Source organism: Podarcis erhardii, assembly GCF_964252035.2.
Source record: "Podarcis erhardii genome assembly, chromosome: Z".
Lineage (NCBI taxonomy): Eukaryota > Metazoa > Chordata > Lepidosauria > Squamata > Lacertidae > Podarcis > Podarcis erhardii.
The window spans coordinates 48,910,954-48,929,945 of NC_138504.1; the positions used below are offsets into that span (position 1 = coordinate 48,910,954).

At 44.0% G+C, this 18,992-nt stretch overlaps 1 protein-coding gene across 4 annotated transcripts in view; it reads right to left on the bottom strand.

Annotated features, from left to right (window-relative positions):
• GLT6D1 (glycosyltransferase 6 domain containing 1) overlaps positions 1-16,855 on the bottom strand; it is a 45,675-nt gene extending 28,820 nt beyond the window's left edge. The window contains exon 1 of one of the 4 annotated variants that reach the window (XM_081847741.1): positions 16,711-16,855. The gene's annotated coding sequence lies outside the window, so the exon portion shown is untranslated. Of the gene's footprint in view, positions 1-8,114; positions 8,472-15,222; positions 15,376-16,710 lie in introns of those variants that run through there. The other 3 variants (XM_081847740.1, XM_081847739.1, XM_081847742.1) reach the window with 3 other exon arrangements.
• Between the last annotated feature and the right edge of the window lie 2,137 nt (positions 16,856-18,992).

Below are 18,992 nucleotides of genomic sequence, written 5' to 3' on the forward strand. Positions count from 1 at the left end.
TAACAATACACAAAACACAAAAACCAACATTAAAAAAAAATCCACATCTTACAATATAAACACTAAAAAGAAAAACAAACATTGACTTCCACCAATCCCACAGCGCCTCCTTTATCTCTCATTGTGTCTTCCTGTTTTCCTGATCATCTCTATCCTAGCATCTAGATATAAATCCCTCTTTCTTATCCTTTCACTTCACAAGGTTATTCCATACTCAGCCAGATTTCTGCCCTCGAACCTTGGCTTTTAAGGTATTCATTTAGACACTCCCATTCCTTTTTCACTTCACTTTTTGGTTTTTGTCTTATTATATCCGTCAATTTGGCTAATTCTAAATATTCTGAAAGCTTACATAACCACTCTCCCCTAGTGGGTAACTGATTCCCTTTCCAATACTTAGCCACCAGCATTCTTGCTGCAGACGTCGCGTATAAGAAAAAATTAGCTTTGTTTTTTGACATGCATCATTTCGCGACACAGTGATCTACTTTTACTAGCAAACCAGAAGTTATACTTTCCCCTGGGGAACATCTGTGTGAAACACCTAAACACTGCAGCTGAGCTGCACACTGGCTCTCATTTCTCCCCCATCTCTAGCAAGTTAAGATGCAAATTATTCCTCACCTCCACCACAACACTTCCCAACATTCAGGCAGGCCAATGGTAAGACTATTAATGTTATTGTTTCAGGGAATGCCTGGGCCCTTAGATCCCAGATCAATCGCTGAGATCATCTGCAGGAGCATCGCTGGTCATCCCCCAAGTCGGTGAGGCTCATTTGACAAACGTAAGTCCTGTGGAAAGCTCTGCCATTAGAGATTCAACAGGCACCTTCTGCCTCAACTTTTTAAATGGCAGCTGAAATCTTGAGAATTATCTAGTCTAACCCTCTGCAATGCAGGAATCTTTTGCCTAATGTGGGGCTTGATACCACAATGCTGAGATAAAGGGTTTCATGGTCTACTGATTTTTTTAAAAAATTTATGAGTAAAGGTAAAGGGACTCCTGACCATTAGGTCCAGTCGTGGCCGACTCTGGGGTTGCGGCGCTCATCTCGCTTTATTGGCCGAGGGAGCCAGCGTACGGCTTTCGGGTCATGTGGCCAGCATGACTAAGCCGCTTCTGATGAACCAGAGCAGCGCACGGAAACACCGTTTACCTTCCCGCCAGAGCGGCACCTATTTATCTACTTGCACTTTGACGTGCTTTCAAACTGCTAGGTTGGCAGGAGCTGGGACCGAGCAACGGGAGCTCACCCCGTCATTGCGGGGATTCGAATCGCTGACCTTCTGATCGGCAAGTCCTAGGCTCTGTGGTTTAACCCACAGCGCCACCCGCGTTCCTAATTTTATGAGTAGTATATTAATTTTTTTTTAAATAAATAACTACCACTACCTCACCCTACTTCTGTACCACCCAATAACTGGAGTTCTCCAAGGTTACAATGACCTTGGGCCGGTTGCAATATCTCAGACTAAGCTACCTTGCAGGGTTGCTGTGAGGGTAAACCGGAGAGGGGGAGAAGTGTGCATCCCCCCTAGGGATGAGATATAAATGTAATAATAAAAGATGGGGGGGCAGGGGGATGACACACACATACACCGTAATACAGAAGCAGAACCTCAAACCTAACACGGAATAAAAACAGCAGTGAGAGTCCCGACCAAAGAACCGTGGCAAGAAAAATTGATGGATTATGCGGAACTGGCGAAATTGACATACAAGCTGCGAGACCAGGGCAACTGTGACTTTAAAGAAGAATGGGAACTTTCTACAAAATACTTTTAAAAAAAACCCCAAAATGAATTGGACTCCTTGGCAGGTTTTGAATAAACATACACAAATTTATTGTTAACATAATGTACAGATAATTTAAGGGTTTTTATAATTTTACAATATGCAGAGAATAACATGTGTTGAAAAATCAGAGAGAGGAGCTGAGGGAAGTCGGCAGGGGGGGAAGGGGGGAGGGTTTTTCATGGGGAGGAGGGAGGGAAAAATGGGGGAGGGGAAATGAAGATGATATGTTTTGATAATTTGTTATGTTGAAATTCTTAATAATTTTTTTTTTTAAAGCAAAAACACAGCAGTGAGAGATAGCAGCAAAAATTATGCCTGCAAAAACTTTCTGTTGGAAAAAGACTCCTGCTGCTCCCACCACCACCCTCTGGCAGCTGGCAATAACCTTTCCTGTGGCTGCCCCCAGACTGTGAAATTCTCTCCCATGAGAAACTAGACTGGCTCCCTCCTTGTTATGCTTCTGCTGGCAGGCTAATACCACCCTATCCAGCCAGGTATCTGGAAACGAAGACGCAGACGGTGATTGCCACTAGGGCAAAGTGGAGTTTAATTGCTGGTTTTAAATGTAATTTTTAAACTAGTTTTTATTGCTTTATATTTTATAACAATGCTGTATACAATGAATGTTGTAGGACTTAGAAGAAAGGTGGTATATAAATATATTGAATAAAGAAAGTACATTCAGCTCATAGTTAAGCTGTGGAACTCGGTTCCACAGCGGGCAGGAAGAGTCACCAACCTAGACAGCTTTAAAATTCATGGAGGAGAAAGGCTTACAGATTTCCCCAGGTTGGTCACTGTGAAAACAGAGAACAGTGGGCCACTGGTCTGATCTAGCAGGCTCTTCAAATGAGCTCACGTTCCTCATTAGATAAACTACAAGGAAAAGTTCTGTGATGCTCCTCAGCTGTGCAAATTCTGCTCTGCTTAATCTTTCCATTTTGATGTGCTTATTTGGGTAGTTTCCTGCTTTGCTTCTGTCATGAAACCCAAGGCAGCCTGTGTGTGGTTCCTAGGCAGTCTCCCATCTAGGCCCTGTCCATTCTGCCCACTCGCAGGGCAATAAGGCAAGGATCTGAGTTAATGTCTCAAAGCTTAGAGAGAGATGCTTTAAGGATGAGTCAGGCTCATGTGGGCGAAAGTGAGTCTTAAGATAGTGTTGGCCTCTAGCCCACAAAGCAGGGGTATTGTTAAGCCTTAAACTTTTGCATACAAGCCCTGGATTTCCTGCCTCTTCCCCGCTCTTTTAAAAAACTTACCTTAAAAATAAAATGTTTACAGTGGTGCCTCGCAAGACGAAATTAATCCGTTCCGCGAGTCTCTTCGTCTAGCGGTTTTTTCGTCTTGCGAAGCACGGCTATTAGCGGCTTAGCGGCTATTAACGGCTTAGCGGCTTTAAGAAAAAGGAAAAAAAATCGCAAGAACTTGCAAGACGTTTCGTCTTGCGAAGCAAGCCCATAGGGAAATTCGTCTTGCGGAACGTCTCAAAAAACGGAAAACTCTTTCGTCTAGCGAGTTTTTCGTCTTGCGAGGCATTCGTCTTGCGGGGCACCACTGTACTTAGGTGCTATACATATTGTGAAGACAAGACCTCTCCTGATTTAGAGAAGCTATCCCAGTGTCTGATTTGATCCCAGAATGTCCCGCTATCCCTTAGGATGGCACTATTTTAATTGGAGAAATGTTGGAGGGTATGGAGTTATCCGGCCCCTAAACCCTCTGAAGGCAACCCTGTATAGGGAAGTTGGTTTTTTAAAAAAATGTTTAATGTTATATTATGTTTTTATATATGTTGGAAGCTGCCCAGAGTGGTTGGGACAACCCAGTAAGATGTATGGGGTTAAAATAGTAAAATTATCATTATGGAATGGGACACTCCTATTTTCATTGGAGAAATGTTGGAGGGTATGCAAAGAGCCTGTGAGATCCCAGCCTCATCTTAATTTTGTTCTGAAAGTTGGATGTTCATTCATTCATATAAATTATCGCCTGCAGATTTTATGCAAGGTTGCCTGCAGATTTTATGGGTTCACAGATTGCATCCAACCTACACAGAGTAGGCCTGTCCTGTGGCAATTAATGGCCATGATGAGCTCGGGTTCGTTAATTTCCATTGGTCTGCTGTTTGTAGGTCTAATGTTGGATGCAACTCTGTATCCTGAGTAGGGATGATGGAGAGATTCAAATCAATTATCCTCTAATGGCAAAGCCATCTAAAGTCACAGCCTACCTTCAAAATTTGTACTTACCTGAATTTTGCAATGTGCAACTAAACTTTATCGAACTGTGTATATCGGGTGAAATATGCATAAAAATAAATGTGTTGTTGAAATTAACATACAAAGATGCATTATATTAGGAAATGTTGTTTGCAAAAACATGTATGGTAAGCACAACTGAGCACAAAAATATGCTTATCAGGAGAAATTCACCCCAATTTTTTTTTAATGCAAATTGTGGTAAAAATTTAGAGAACTGAATCAGTGTCTGGAAAAATGGGGAACTGAGAATGACATTGACAGGTCCTTTTACCCCTAATCTTGAATCTTTTAAGTATTTAGCAATATCCTGCATTAGGCTTTTAATGGTTCATACACTTAACTTGAATGGAGCTATCAAACTAATTGGTTAGGAGGTGAGTTGGTTTTGTAAATTTATTAGCAGCTAAAGGCTAGTAACAATTGTCTTCTTCCCTTCCTGCTCCCCAATCATCCTTGCAACAAGTCACAGAGGCCAGGTGTAAGCATTGTAATAAGTAAATAAATTCAGGGTTTCCAGGAAAATGTGGGGTTTTTTCAGAGTTTGATGGTTATGTGCCATGTGCATACACGAGAGAGCAGGGGACAGCAACAAATGACTGGGAAGGTGTGTCATTAAGAATGCATTGCTTGTTAAAAGGAAGAGGAAAACATTTGCACTCTTCCGCACGCTGTCCTTGAAGAGCACACAATGGTGCAGAACGTCACTCTGTGCCTTTCAAAGCTCAGCTGGCATGTTTTATCTCGGCACTGGGAAAAGCCAATGGGCACATGGCTGTTTAACTTGAAACTTTGATAAAATATAAAGGATTCTATAATCATATAATTAGGAAACCATTAATGAGGGTTTGGGAGAGAGATAAAGACTTAACAGAACAAAAGACACCTTGGTGGCTCTCACCAATTGAAGCCTTGTTGCCCAAGCCACTTGGCAAGAAAGGGGAGTCACTTACGTACAGTGATTTACTAAAAGATCCAGAAGGAAAATGGAAACTAAAAGAGTACGATGAAACAAAAGACAAATTTTAGAGTTGGTTACATTATAGGCAATTACATGAGACGTATAAAGAAGACCATAAGAAAGGATTTAGTTACACCACTTCTAGATTTCAAAAAGGAAGTCATAGAAAGGAAAGTGAAGTTGCTGAAAGGCACATATAGTATTCTGCTAGAATGGGAAACAAAAGATGAAGAGGTGAAATTGGTCATGATCAAATGGACAAAAGATATAGGACATAACATACAATTTGGAGATTGGGAAAAATTGTGGAAAACAGATTTAAAATTTACAGATTGTTCTCTTTTGAAAGAAAACTACACGAAAATGATGTATAGATGGTATATAACACCAGTACAGATAGAAAAAAATGTATAAAACCAGGTCAAACATATGTTGGAAATGTAAAGAAAAGGAAGGAACCTTTTACCATATGTGGTGGGAATGCAGAGAAATTTTAAAAAAATTGGGAAATTATATATAATGAGTTGAAGAAAATGTTTAAAATGACATTTGTAAAAACACCAGAATCATTTTTGTCAGGGATTGTAGGGCAAAACCTGCCAAGGAAAATAAAGAACTTATTTATGTACGCTACAACAGCGGCAAGAGTCTTGATAGCACAAGGATGGAAGAATGAGGAAACCCCGAGAAAAGAACAGTGGCAAGAGAAATTGATGAACTATGCAGAACTGGCGAAATTGACATACAAACTGCGAGATAAGGACAATTGTGAATTCAAAGAAGAATGGGAACTTTTTAAAAATTATTTAAAAAGACAACAAAATGAACTGGACTCCTTGGCAGGTTTTGAATAAACATACACAAATTTATTGAGGGTTAATATAGTAGACAGATAAGGATGTATACAATTTTACAATATGCAGAGAATAACATGAGTTGAGAGATCAGAGAGAGGAGCTGAGGGAGGTCTCGGGGGGGAGGGTTTGTTGGGGAGGTGGGAGGGGGGGAAAGGGTGTGGGAAATAATGAAGATGATTTGTTTTGATAATTTGTTATGTTGAAATTGTTAATAATTTTTTTTAAAAATAAACTCTGATAAAATACCGCAGGGAGAAACCAGATTGATTCCACGTTTGCTGTTTAAAATAGGTGGGTTGGTGGGTGTAGTTAGTATCTTCAGGGGTACTGTTCATTTATTTATTTCATAAAATTTATACACTGCTTAATCGTAAAAAAAGCACCCAAACCCGCAAAGCTGTTTAACAATAAAGCAATAATATTATCAATAAGAAGAATTAACGACAATAATTTAAGACATTCAAAAAGTTAAAATTAACAACAAGCTAAAGCAGCTTAAGACGTGCATGGACTTTCTGAACACTAGGTAGGCTTCGCCAAACAACATGTTTTTAACAGGCACCAAAAAGAGCATAGCTAAGTTCCAAAGGGTGGGTGGTGCCACACTGAAACATTGAGTTCTTACAAATGCGGAACAAATATTATGTGGCACCTGCAATGGTGCCAGTTCTGCAGATCAAAGCGTTTGAGTGGGCCCATATGGGGTAAGGTGATCTCACATGTAAACTAGCCCCAAGTTGTTAAGGGCTTTCTGTACCAATATCAATGCCTCTGCATAGCTTTAGATCATGGGTAGGCAACCTAAGGCCCAGGGGCTGGATCCAGCCCAATCGCCTTCTAAATCTGGCCTGTGGGCGGTCCAGGAATCAGCGTGTAATTTTACATGAGTAGAATGTGTCCTTTTATTTAAAATGCATCTCTGGGTTATTTGTGGGGCATAGGAATTCATTCATCCCACCCCCCAAATATATATATATAGTCCTGCCCCCCCACAAGGTCTGAGGGACAGTGGACCAGCCCCTTGCTGAAAAAGTTTGCTGACCCCTGCTTTAGATAGTGTGTCCCAATGTCTGTGGCTTATTGCATCTGAATATTTGGCCCCATATCAAGAGAACCCGAAGCACTTTTCTCACAGGGAAGCTGGTGGCTCACATTGGAGAAACGCAAGTTCAGATCCCTAGTTAGTCCACAAATCTCACTGGGGGTAGGGCAGTCCCTAACTCTCAAGTTAACTTCCCTTGCAAGGTTGTTGTGAAGCTGCAGGGGACTGCCTGAGAGCTCCTTTGGAAGGAAAGTGGGAGGCAGACTATTGATTCTCAGAGGGCTTCTCTGAGCCCCTTCTTCAGAGAGGGTAGTCCAGGGACAAACAGCATACAGTTTTTCTCAAAGGGACCCTTGCTCCCTGAGAATAAAGTTCTGCACCATCTGCAGTAAAGGTTTCACAGGTCTGTGGAGTGCAGAAGCTCACACCTGACATATCGGCTGCCGTTTACCCTTTTCTGTCTGCAATCATGTGCTGATAAGAGCCATTTTGCACCTCTTGGAGGTCATTAGCTGGTGAAAGGAGATGGCTTAAAAATAATAATAATAAAGAAATGTTAAAAACTGAGAAATGAACATGCACCTCTCAAGCACTACACATGTATGCTCAGAAGTCATGCTGAGCTCAGTGGTGCGCACCCTCACAAGCAAGCGTGTCTAGGACTGTAGCTGTGTTTATTTGGATGTCGCAAATCCATTTCCCTGGAAAAGAGTTCTGTTAAGTCCCTGTTCTGTGCCACCTTAAATCTACTGGTTTGCCTCACCTAACCCTGTTGTTCCATTTCGCCCTACATCGTTCCTGAGAAAACACACCCATGTCCTCAAATTCACTTCCCCCAGAAACCGCTGCCTTGCCAAAGGCTCATTGTTAACTTACTGCACGCCGCTGGGGAACATTCAGATGCACTTGAAAACAAAGAGAAGAGAGAAATAGAACCAACTTCTCTTTTGTGCCTGAGAAGCCTGGGTGGGGAGGAATGATGAAAAAGATCAAGCACAGCAAGTTCTGAGAGGAAATATATGTGAATTTCACCCTGAGCAGATGGTCTGTGGGCTAAAAGGCAAAATGACATTTCAGTTTCTTTGGAGCGAAACTGGGAGGAAGCTATTTGCAAGATCACAATCAAATCCAAAACTTTTAAAATAAAATAATTCCCACCACCACCACCCAATCATTTTAGTAGCCGGAGTGTATACATACCGTTTGGCTGGACCTGACTTCTCTGAGTTGGAGAACAGCCTGTGTAGGGATGGGTGTGGAGTTGTAACCTGCCCAGTCTATATTCTGCTGAACTAGGCAGGACTTGCATAAAAGGAAACTGTCCCAGCACTTTCTGTCAAAATTAAGCCCTGTTTTGTTATTTCCAAGAGGGATTGTTCTAGATCTCACATCCTGAGCTATTTTGACAGAAACCCAGGGGATAGGGGAGAGAGAGTGAAGTTTTCGATGTCAAAACATGGGTAGTTGTGGAAGGGCAAGTTGCAGGCAAAGTGCGTCTTATGTTCCCTCTCTCTCTCTCTCTCTCTCTCTCTCTCTCTTTCTGTGCTGCTGCTTGCCACGTTTCCTTGTTTTGCTTGCAAAAAGCTGGTGAATCACATTCTAATTGGTGCAATTGCGATGGTTGGGGGGGGACATAGTTTGAAGGCGGGGCCTTTTCCTTCCTGACCAAAAGTACTGTTTTGAATAGTGTGGCTTTGGCAATGTTATTTTTGTAGGAAGGAAAAGAAACAGAATGTGCGAGCATTTTGGAAGAGAAATGCAATCCGTTCGGTTTCCCTGTTTTCAAATTGTCCAGCCTTCTGGCCTTTTTCAGACGGGCGAGGCCTGCAGATTCCTAAGTGGAGTCTTGTTCCAGGGGAGGGCTGTGACCAGAGCTCAACCTTCAGGATGGCGGGGGGGGGGGGAATAGCAATAGTGAGTGATTCTTAAGAGGCAGGCAGCCTTTTAAGAGCAGGGCCTCTAGAGGCAGCTAGCAATAAAATCATTAAGAACAGAATGGGGCAAAGAGCAGGTTCTATCTCAGATCCTCCCAAGTGTCCTTGTTTTCCAGGGACAGTCTCAGATTAACAGAAGTCACCGCAAGTTTCTGATTTGATCCTGAAATGTCCTGCTTTTCCTTAGGATGTCCCTATTTTCATCAGATAAATGATGGCAGTTATGATACCTAACGGACTCTGCTCACATCTGTGACTCCTAGAAGCTGCCAGCATGCAACAGCAGCCACGCCCTGGGAAATGGGTTTGACTGGCTGGCTAAGCCAAGTGGGAATTGAACTGTTTGCAACGCAGGTGCTGTGCTGGACCTGAGCACAAGAGCAACACTCTCCCCTGCCACTGTGGCTTCCAGAAGCTGCTGTTCAGAAGCATTGCTGCTCCCAACTGTGGAGGCAGAGCATAGATATCCTGTCTAATGTCCATTTATTGACTTATCCTCCTCCATGAACTTGTCTCACCCTCTTTTAAAGCCTTGCAAGTTGGTGGACATCACTTAACTCCTTGCTGCATGAAGAAGCACTTTCTTTTACCTGTTTGGGTTTGGGAGCTCTAATCTCACCCTTTGGCCCACCTTTCCCCCAACATGGTGCCCTTTAAATAGCTTTGACTACAACTCCCATCAGCCCCAGCCAGGTTGAGGGAAGGCTGCTTTGGCCCTCTGATGTTACAAGAACCCAGCACTGCACTGGAATGGAGAGTTTTAAGCAGAGGCTGAATTGCCGCCTGTCAGGAATCTGGTTGTGATCAGGGGATTGATCTAGATGGCCTTAGAGAGTCCTTCCAGATTCCCTAAGATCATGCCATTCTACAGATTCAGCAGGGACAAAGTCTCTCAGGGCACTCCTCTCAGATCATAATCACACCCACAAACTGCAACAATGGTTTGGGTAGCTCCTTTGTTCAGGCTGGCTTAGAATCATAGAATCATAGAAGAGTTGGAAGAGACCACAAGGGCCATCGAGTCCAACCCCCTGCCAAGCAGGAAACTTCATGTAGAACAAAACACAGGATCCCAGCCAGAAATGGTTAGAGCTTACTCCTTTGTCTTGACTCTCTCTCCCACTTCAGCAGTTATTCTTTTCCCTTCAGAAAACCCTATAAAACTTGGAACGCACTTAAACAACCAAAAGGTCGAGTAGAAAGAGTGCATGATGTTGTCTTTTCCAAAGAAAACAAATGTACTTTGAAGAGGATCACTGGAACCTCACAAAGCCATTTTCCCCATGTTCAGAATGTGCTTTTTTCTAGACTTTGTATCTTATTCCCTTCTACCGGCAGTTGGACTTTTGCCTGGGTGTTCTTTCAGGGCTGGGTTATTTTTCTGTTTACTGATTAGCAGGATCAAACCCTGTCCCCTTCTTTGGTGAATTCCATCAACACCTGGCACTTGAAATGGACAAGGATCAAATGAGAAAAAGAGTGTTTCTGATCATATAGAGAGTGCCCACTTCTCTTCATGATACAGGCACAGCTAGATCACCTTCCCACTCCTGCACAAAAGCATTTGGGATTAGAGGGTGAGCCTAACAAAGTCTTTGGCAACCTGAACTCCTCCAGACTACATCTCCCAACAGCTACCATCCAGCAAAAGCAACAAAGGGTCCTGCACCACTTTAAAGACCAACAAATTTATTGTGGTGTATTGTTTTTGTGGACTATTTTAGAAAAATGCAGCAGCGTCTTCAGAAGGATGAATGTATCTCAGTTTCTTATTTCCCTAGTCTTCAATTTGCCACTTTTCCTAATCAGTTTATTTTTGTTTTTATTTATTTGTCATGAAAACAACTTGTTATTTTAGTGATGATTTCTCCTCATACACACATTTCTGCAAGCAGTTCGCCCTAATCTAATGCATTTTAATATCCCCCCCCGCCACCACTAATGCACACCTTTTAATGGATGATGGCCCTGAATATATGCCTTTTAGGGACACATATTTTGGTTTGAGAGCTTCATTCACAAAATTTGGAGAAGTGGAGAATTACAAAGAGTAGCCATATTCAGGTCTGTGGTTGTTCCAGGAGGTGTGAATTTGGCAGACTGCCATTAAAATGAGAACTGAACTGAATTTCCTCCCCATCCTTCTTCCCAAATAAGCATCAGTAAAGTGTCAGGATGCCCCTTTAAGCAAATAATTCTGGGTGTTTGCTAAGGGTTCTGGGTGCTGTTAGTGGACCCCTACTTCCCTCACAGAGCTACAATTCCCAGAGTTTCTTGACAAGAGGGATTGATCATTCCCCCCCCCCCCAGTTGTTGGGTCTTTATGGAGTTGGAAGGGCCACCTTAGTTCAAACTCCTGCAATGCAGGAATCTCAACACCCATCCCCACCACACTTGAAACCAGACCCTGCTTAATTCTGCAAATGTGTGAGCAGTAAAACTGATGCACCACTCCTGTTTTGGGTAGTGTGCTCCTCAAATTCTTTCCCCACATACCTTATTTTCTGTTTGCATTTCTTTTTGCCAAAGTTCCTGCTCATTTCTGTTCTCCTCATGTGAGGAGCCAGCAGTGGTTTAGAGGTTAGAGCGCTGGCCTAGGACCTGGGAGAGAGCCACTTGGCTGTGAAGCTCACTGAGTATGGCCTCTTGGGCCAGTCACCATCTCTCAGCCTAACCTACCTCACAGGGTTGTCGTGAGAATGAAATGGGGGAGGAGACGTATGTACACCACCTTGAGCTTCTTGGGGGGGAAAGGTGGGCTATAAAATGTCATTAATGAAAATAAATAAATTTGGACAAGACTTCCATTTGCTGAAGCAGGGGCGGGGAGATTCAGGCTTGGGGCCAAACGCTGTGCTCTAGACATCTCTATCTGGCCCACACCCTTCACTAGACCTGGTTTGCACCACAAATGTCTATCTAGCCCAGCATTTCTCAAACTTTTTTCTCTGGGCCACACTTTCAGAATAAAAATTTGCTTGCTTCACACCATTTATTTTTACTGATAAGAAATATGTTGGGGAACAAAAAGAAACAACTCCTAGCAGTGCTTGATTTATAACACAGAACACGGCTACTTTGTAATATGGGACACCCAGGAAGTATAAAACAATGCAGCTACATAAGAACACAAATCCTTCCTAAAATAGAATTATTAACCAGCCTCTTATGTATACAAACTCAATGAGAGGTGTTGAGCTTGCTTTCCCCAGCTAATCTCATTTGTATTAGGTCTACGCAGGCTGAGACCCAACCTGCCTGTAGACTATCTCGCCAGAGTGGTGTATGCTCTGGTTATCTCCCTCTTGGATGATTGCAATGCACTCTACGTAGGGCTACCTTTGAAGGTGACCTGGAAACTGCAATTAATCCAGAATGCGGCAGCTAGACTGGGGACTGGGAGCAGCCACCGAGAGCATATGAGAGATCTGCATTGGCTCCCAGTACATTTCCGAGCACAATTCAAAGTGTTGGTGCTGACCTTTAAAGCCCTAAACAGCCTCGGTCCAGTATGCCTGAAGAAGCGTCTCCACCCCCATCGTTCAGCCCAGACAGTGAGGTCCAGCGCAGAGGGCCTTCTGGCGGTTCCTTCACTGCAAGAAGCCAAGTTACAGGGAACCAAGCAGAGGGCCTTCTTGGTAGAGGCGCCTGCGCTGTGGAACGCCCTCCCAACAGATGTCAGGGAAATAAGTAGCTATCCTATTTTTAAAAGACATCTGAAGGCAGCCCTGTTTAGGGAAGTTTTTAATATTTAATGCTGTATTGTTTTTAACATTCAATTGGGAGCTGCCCAGAGTGGCTGGGGAAACTCAGCCAGATGGGTGGGGTATAAATAATAAATTATTATTATTATTATTATTACTCCTCATCAATACAAAGAAGGTTCTCTTTTTCCTGATCTTTCATATTTGTTAGGAAACCCATGTTTGCTACATTATGTTGTGGAGATCTGTAGAAGACTAACCAATGTGGATACTGTTGCTGGATATATATATATATATATATATATATATATATATATAAAATGTATGTTGATACTATACAATACAGTGGTGCCGCGGTTTTTCGTCTTGCGAAGCAAGCCCATAGGGAAATTCGTCCTGCGAAGCACATCGAAAAACGGAAAACCCTTGCGAGGCAAGGCTCTTGCGAGGCATTCGTCTTGCGGGGCACCACTGTAGTATGCCACATTGAAATGTTTAAACATTTGATTTGTCCTTGAATCTTCCCACCATACCTGTCATTCTCCTCCCCTGCCACCCCAGGGTGGTACATCACACACCCGTGGAGGGCCACTGCCCTAGCCTCCTTCTAGCCTGGGTGGTGGACAGAGAGGGGTGGGCGAGCGCAACTGCCCCTCCCACTTTTGCCTCTGGCCCCACCCACCACGGGCGTCCAGCCCTCAGTATGTTGTGCAAGAGGTGATGCAGTTCTCAGGGTGCAAAAGGGGTCCCAACCCTTGGAGCCCCCTTGTCTCTGACTTGTCTCTGGTTGTTTACTCTTCTTGCTGGTTGGCATTATTATTGTGGTGAGTTATTAAAACGGTGAAAAGCAAAACAAATGGCATTGAAAAGACAGCAGAATATATATATATTTTAAACAACCACAACCAGCTGAAGTAAAACACAGCACTGCAATAAACCAACCAACCAACCAACCAACCAACCAACCAAATGCATTGCGTCTTTGTGGGCTACAGTCTCTTGAGGCCTGCAGGGCTAGTTGTGTGACAGACAGTTCTATTCCCCAATAATTCTCCACCACTTCACTACACCCGCCCCCTGCATATCCCCCTCCACAAGTACTGGCTGCCCAGAGTGGTTTTCTCGTGCTGCCCAGTGGCAGAGCTGGTAATTGATCTGCCCAGATGTCGCACAGCAATCCAAGTTCTCTGATGGGTAGGACTCAGCAGGCTCCCAACGCAGGCCCCATTTGCACCATAAATGTAAATCACTATGATGCTACTTTAAAAGGTCATAGCTTCTCCCAAAGATTTCTGGGAGCTATAATTAGTTAAGGGTTCTCAAGAGTTGTCAGGAGATTCCTGTTCCCCTCACGGTGCCGCCGTTTCCAGGATTGATTAGCAGCCAGTCGCTTTCCCCAGGGAACTCCGGGAACTGTAGTTCTCTGAGAGGAATGGGGGGGGGGCATCCTACCCACCCTGGGCGCCCTCAACGTGCTACAGCTTCCATAATTCTTTGGGGAAAGCCACGGCTATTTAAAGTGGTCACGGTGTTCATGCAGCCTTGGAAAACAACACGTAATTAGCAACTAGTATTTTTCCACAGAAAATTACACAATCCTATGCAAGGTTTGCCTGCATCACGCTCAACATTATGTTCAGTGGGGCTCACTCTTAGCCAACAACGGCAGCATGCTACAGTCTTTAAGAGATGAGAAATTCAAAATATGAGTTTCAAAGCTTCTCTATGCAGGTGTCAGTCTCGCTGAATGTTTCAACATTCTCCCTCTGCCCCCACATACAAAGAGCAAACGTCAAAATCACCTTTCAACATTTCCATTGTTGCACTAACAGGGAAAGCCCAAGCCTCAAAAATTGAATTCTGATGTGTCAACGTTGATTTTATTTATATCTTTTTAAAATATATGCAGGCCAGGGTTGTCAATTCCATACGGCAGGCGGCGGCGGCGGGGGGGGGGGGGACAAGGCTGTGAGGGAAGCCTGGCAAGTTCTGAGAATATATGGGCTTCGAATCTAGCACTTCTTCCTCAAGGCCTCATATGCAAATACTGCATTAGAACGATTGCATTAATTCCGCACACCCCCAGCCGCTTTCTAAGTCTTCTCAAGCAGTTAAAATCTCCTCCGCTAAAAGCATTTCTGAGCATACACTTCTGCGTTTTATGGATTCCCGCCCGCTTTCCTTTTTTGCAACATCATCTTTGCTCTGCGTAAAAGCCCTTTGCGAAACTGCTTATCGCTGCCAGAAAGACAGAGAACAACAGCTACGCTTTCCCCACCCACCTCCCCCAAAACACACGCCACCCTTTTTTCCTAATACCATTTCCTGCAGATCAACTGCTTTGGGGCAGACCACCACAAGACAGCAGAAAGAAAGAAAGAAAGCGCCCGGAGGATCCAATGAACAAGTTCTATGCCCTGGAGACACGTGCGCGTGTGTGTTTGGGAACATATTTCTCAAGCTCGAGCTAGCAGCTCATCAAAAGAGGCAAAATCTGTTGGGGCGGGGGTCTGGAAAGCAGTTTGCCGTACGCCATGCGGGGGGCGGGGACACTCGCTGTATGAAGAGGAAACAAAAAACCTCATAAATATCACTGGGTCACGCCTGGTATCTTCAGCCTGTCGATCTTCGGAGCTCGAACAGAGGAAGTAGAAGCACTGACAAACCTTGCTGAAACGCCCCGCTGCCGCTTTCTTACAACCACAGGTCTCGGGAAATGGCCCTTAGCCTGGGAGGCATTGTGGTGCTGATCAGCCGGCGGGATCTCTCCCAGTGCCTCAGGGTGGGGTGTGTTGTTCTTGCCTCTGCTGCACAGCTTTGGCCCAGGTCCTGAGGGCCCGCCTGACTTTCTGTGCTCCCTTCTTCCTGAGCCTTTTGAAAGGGCCTTTTTGGCTCAGCACAGCACTCTCCTGTCAATCATCATCAGCATCCTGTCTCTGGCATCTTCTGGGTTGGCATCTTTTTGGACTGGGCACTCTCCGACATGGAGAGAATTGGGCAAAGGGAGATTCCCCCCCCCCCCGCCATTCTTGTAACATACAGAGTTTTCAGCTAGTGGAGCTGATTTGGACTGCTGGGTTCATTTGTGTTCATGTGTGTGTGTGCTTGGATTTTATCACATGGCTTGTGGAAAGGTGCGGCCAGCAAAGTGGACAAATTCTCAAATGTGGTGGGATCATAGAATCATAGAGGGGTAGAACTGGAAGGGACTCAAAACATGCCCATTTGACTGCTTCAGTCTACAGAACTGGCACTATTGCAAGTGCCACATAATATTCATAGAATATTCAGGAAAAGATCTCAAGGGTCATCTAGTCCAACCCCCTGCAATGCAGGAATCTCAGCTAAAGCATCCATGACAGAGGGACATCTTCTGAGGGAGACCGTCAAAACAGCTCTTACTGCCCAAAAATTTATCCTCATATTTAGTCAGAATCTCCTTGTCATTTGAATCTATAAGTTCAGGTCTGAATAGTTTTTCGAAGTTGCAAACGGGAAGAATGATGAATTCTCTAGTGCCTCTAGTTCCTGTGGAGAATATGAGCACCACGATCTGTTTTTCAGATGAACACACTCCTTAAGGACTTAGGAAGTTGTCTTGTGCCAAGTCAGACCTTTGGTTCATTTTGCTCAGTACTGTCAACACTGGGATTGGATCTTCAGAATGTCATAATATTCTTCAGAATATTATGTGGCACTTGCAAGCCCTACCTGGAGATTCTGGGAACTGAATCTTTTGCACAACATGCTTTACCACTGCACCACAGGCTAAAATTTGCTGTCCACAATTTAATATTGAGTTGTGGACAGACAAAGATTGGGCTTTTACCCATAATTTCTAAATAGATGGACTTTTGTGGACAGGGGCAGTGTACTTCTGCATGGCAATTACAGGAGCTAAGTAAGGGCGGGGGGCCTGTTATCTACACACCACAAATGAGGAAAGCTATAATCTACAATCACATACAGCTATCTGTTAACAACCTACATTCTCCGCAAAAATGCATGACAAGAGCTGTTATCCGTGAAAGAGTAACAAATAAGTAACTATGAACTAATTTTAGGAGAGGTACTTACACCTATAGATTTTATACTTCCTTAAAATATAATGTTCCCCTGCACACACACACACCCCATCCCAGAAGCTCACGTACCCTTTCGATTTTTGCGAAGTCCTCCTGGATTTTCTAAAGGTGTTTGACATCTAGTAGCTGCGTCCAGTGGGAGTTGACACTGTAAATAAGAGGGAAGGAAGAAGAACTGGGGTTTCCTGCTGTGGCGGTGAGCATAGTAGCTAAGCAGATGGCCACTTCCTTACTGAGTAGAACACGTGCCACCTTGGGACAGGAGCTCAGCAGCTTACAAACTGGGATATGCTGTGGACCTATAGAAGGCACCCTCTTTTCCCTTTCCCTTTCTTATTTTCTTTTCAAAATATTTCATTATCTAAAAGAGGGGTGGGGAAGCACAAGATAAGAGAAACATTAGTGCGTAAGTGTACAAGTAAGATTAATCAGCACGTATGACAAAAAATAAATATTGCCAGAGTTAATCACCAGACCAATATAAATTGATAAACCCTTGTAATTTCCTCCCAAAGCTGGAGGGTGGAGCACAGAATGGGTTGGAAGAGGAGGAGGAGGAGGCAGGCCAGGCAAGTGAAGGGCTGGGTATTTCCATGTAGGTGTATGTGCACAGGCCATAGGGCAGGGGTCAGCAAATATTTTCAGCAGGGGGCCGGTCCACTGTCCTTCAGACGTCAACTTTGACTATAAATACTTAACTATCTGTCATGTGCACACTTTGGGTTGGGAAACACCTTTGACACCTTGACTCTTAGGACCCTGTAGGTGAGAGGTCAGTCTGTTACCCACTGCTATGTTCCAGGTCCAGAAGCACAATGGGCAGACATGCTACTGCCATCATAAAGGTAAAGGGACCCCTGACCATTAGGTCCAGTCGTGACCGACTCTGGGGTTGCGGTGCTCATCTCGCTTTATTGGCCGAGGGAGCCGGCGTACAGCTTCCGGGTCATGTGGCCAGCAGGACTAAGCCGCTTCTGGCAAACCAGAGCAGCACACGGAAATGCTGTTTACCTTCCTGCTGGAGCGGTACCTATTTATCTACTTGCACTTTGACGTGCTTTCGAACTGCTAGGTTAGCAGGAGCTGTGACCGAGCAATGGGAGCTCACCCCATCACAGGGATTCGAACCGTGACCTTCTGATCAGCAAGTCTTAGGCTCTGTGGTTTAACCCACAGCACCACCTGCATCCCTTACTGCCATAATAAATATTAACAAATCTTTGGATTGAATGCCTTCGTTGCTGCCTTCAAACTTATTCAAGAGAAGTGACTGATGGTTGAGATCTACCTGTTCGTTTGAGCTCCTGAAATAGTTGCTATAGGGCACTTCCATCAGAGGTGCGCACGGGTTCCTCTGCTCCCACAATTTCTCCAACAGTTCTGAGATATTCCTCCAAGGTGCACTGGGGTTCCGAACCACTGATATACTGCTTTGAGAATGTTTTGCCTGAAATATGCAGAAGTTGATACCAGTTCTATAGGAGCCCAGATTTTTCCATAATTATGCTCATCCAATGTTTGGCTATTTGAATTTGAGTCACTGGGAATCACCAGCAGGGACAATGCTCTTGCACTCACACTAGATGGTTCTGGCAAGCCTCTTCTTTTGGCCTTAGATAACCGAGATGTTCAAGGATAAAGAAGGCTGCTGTGTCCAACTACCTGTCCAGTACATATCTTACATTTACATTTTTTGGCTCAGCTCCTGAGCTGGTTGAGTGGGAAATCAACAAGCAGGGCTGGACACACCCTAACTGGTAGTATGGGAAGTGTGTGTATCTTTTTGCTTTGGATTGATTTTTCCATTCGAGCTCATTTGTCATATTTGCAGTTGTGTTTTTTTGTTTTGTTTTGTTTCAGTTATTATGAAACTGTCCCCAGGGCAAAAAAGCACCTGACGAAAGATAAATGAGATTTGCGTGAGATTTGGAGCATTAAATCAATATTCCAATTAGCGTCATGAATGTGGCACCAGTTTTGTGGTTTTTCTGGATGCTTGCTGACAGAGAGAGAGAGAGAGAGAGAGAAAGGAATTGTTCTTGGCTACATGCTAAGTCATGAAAGTGTCTAACTAACAGGGTAAATGTTAGTTTAGGGGGGTGTCAGAAGCTCTCTTAGGTATCCCTCCTTTGTCACATGCTCTGGGGGGCAATGTGGGAAATTTAAAATGGCAACTCACTGCATCTTTCTGACCAGCTTAGTGTGTGCTCCAAGAACTATCCAAGGCACTGTTCCTAGTCTGATCAGAAGTTATATAAACTGGGCCTACAAACCAAGAGACTGAAAAAATTGTTTATTCATTCAGGCGCTGGACAGAGCACAAGTTCACAAACTCTGTTCTGTGGACCGCC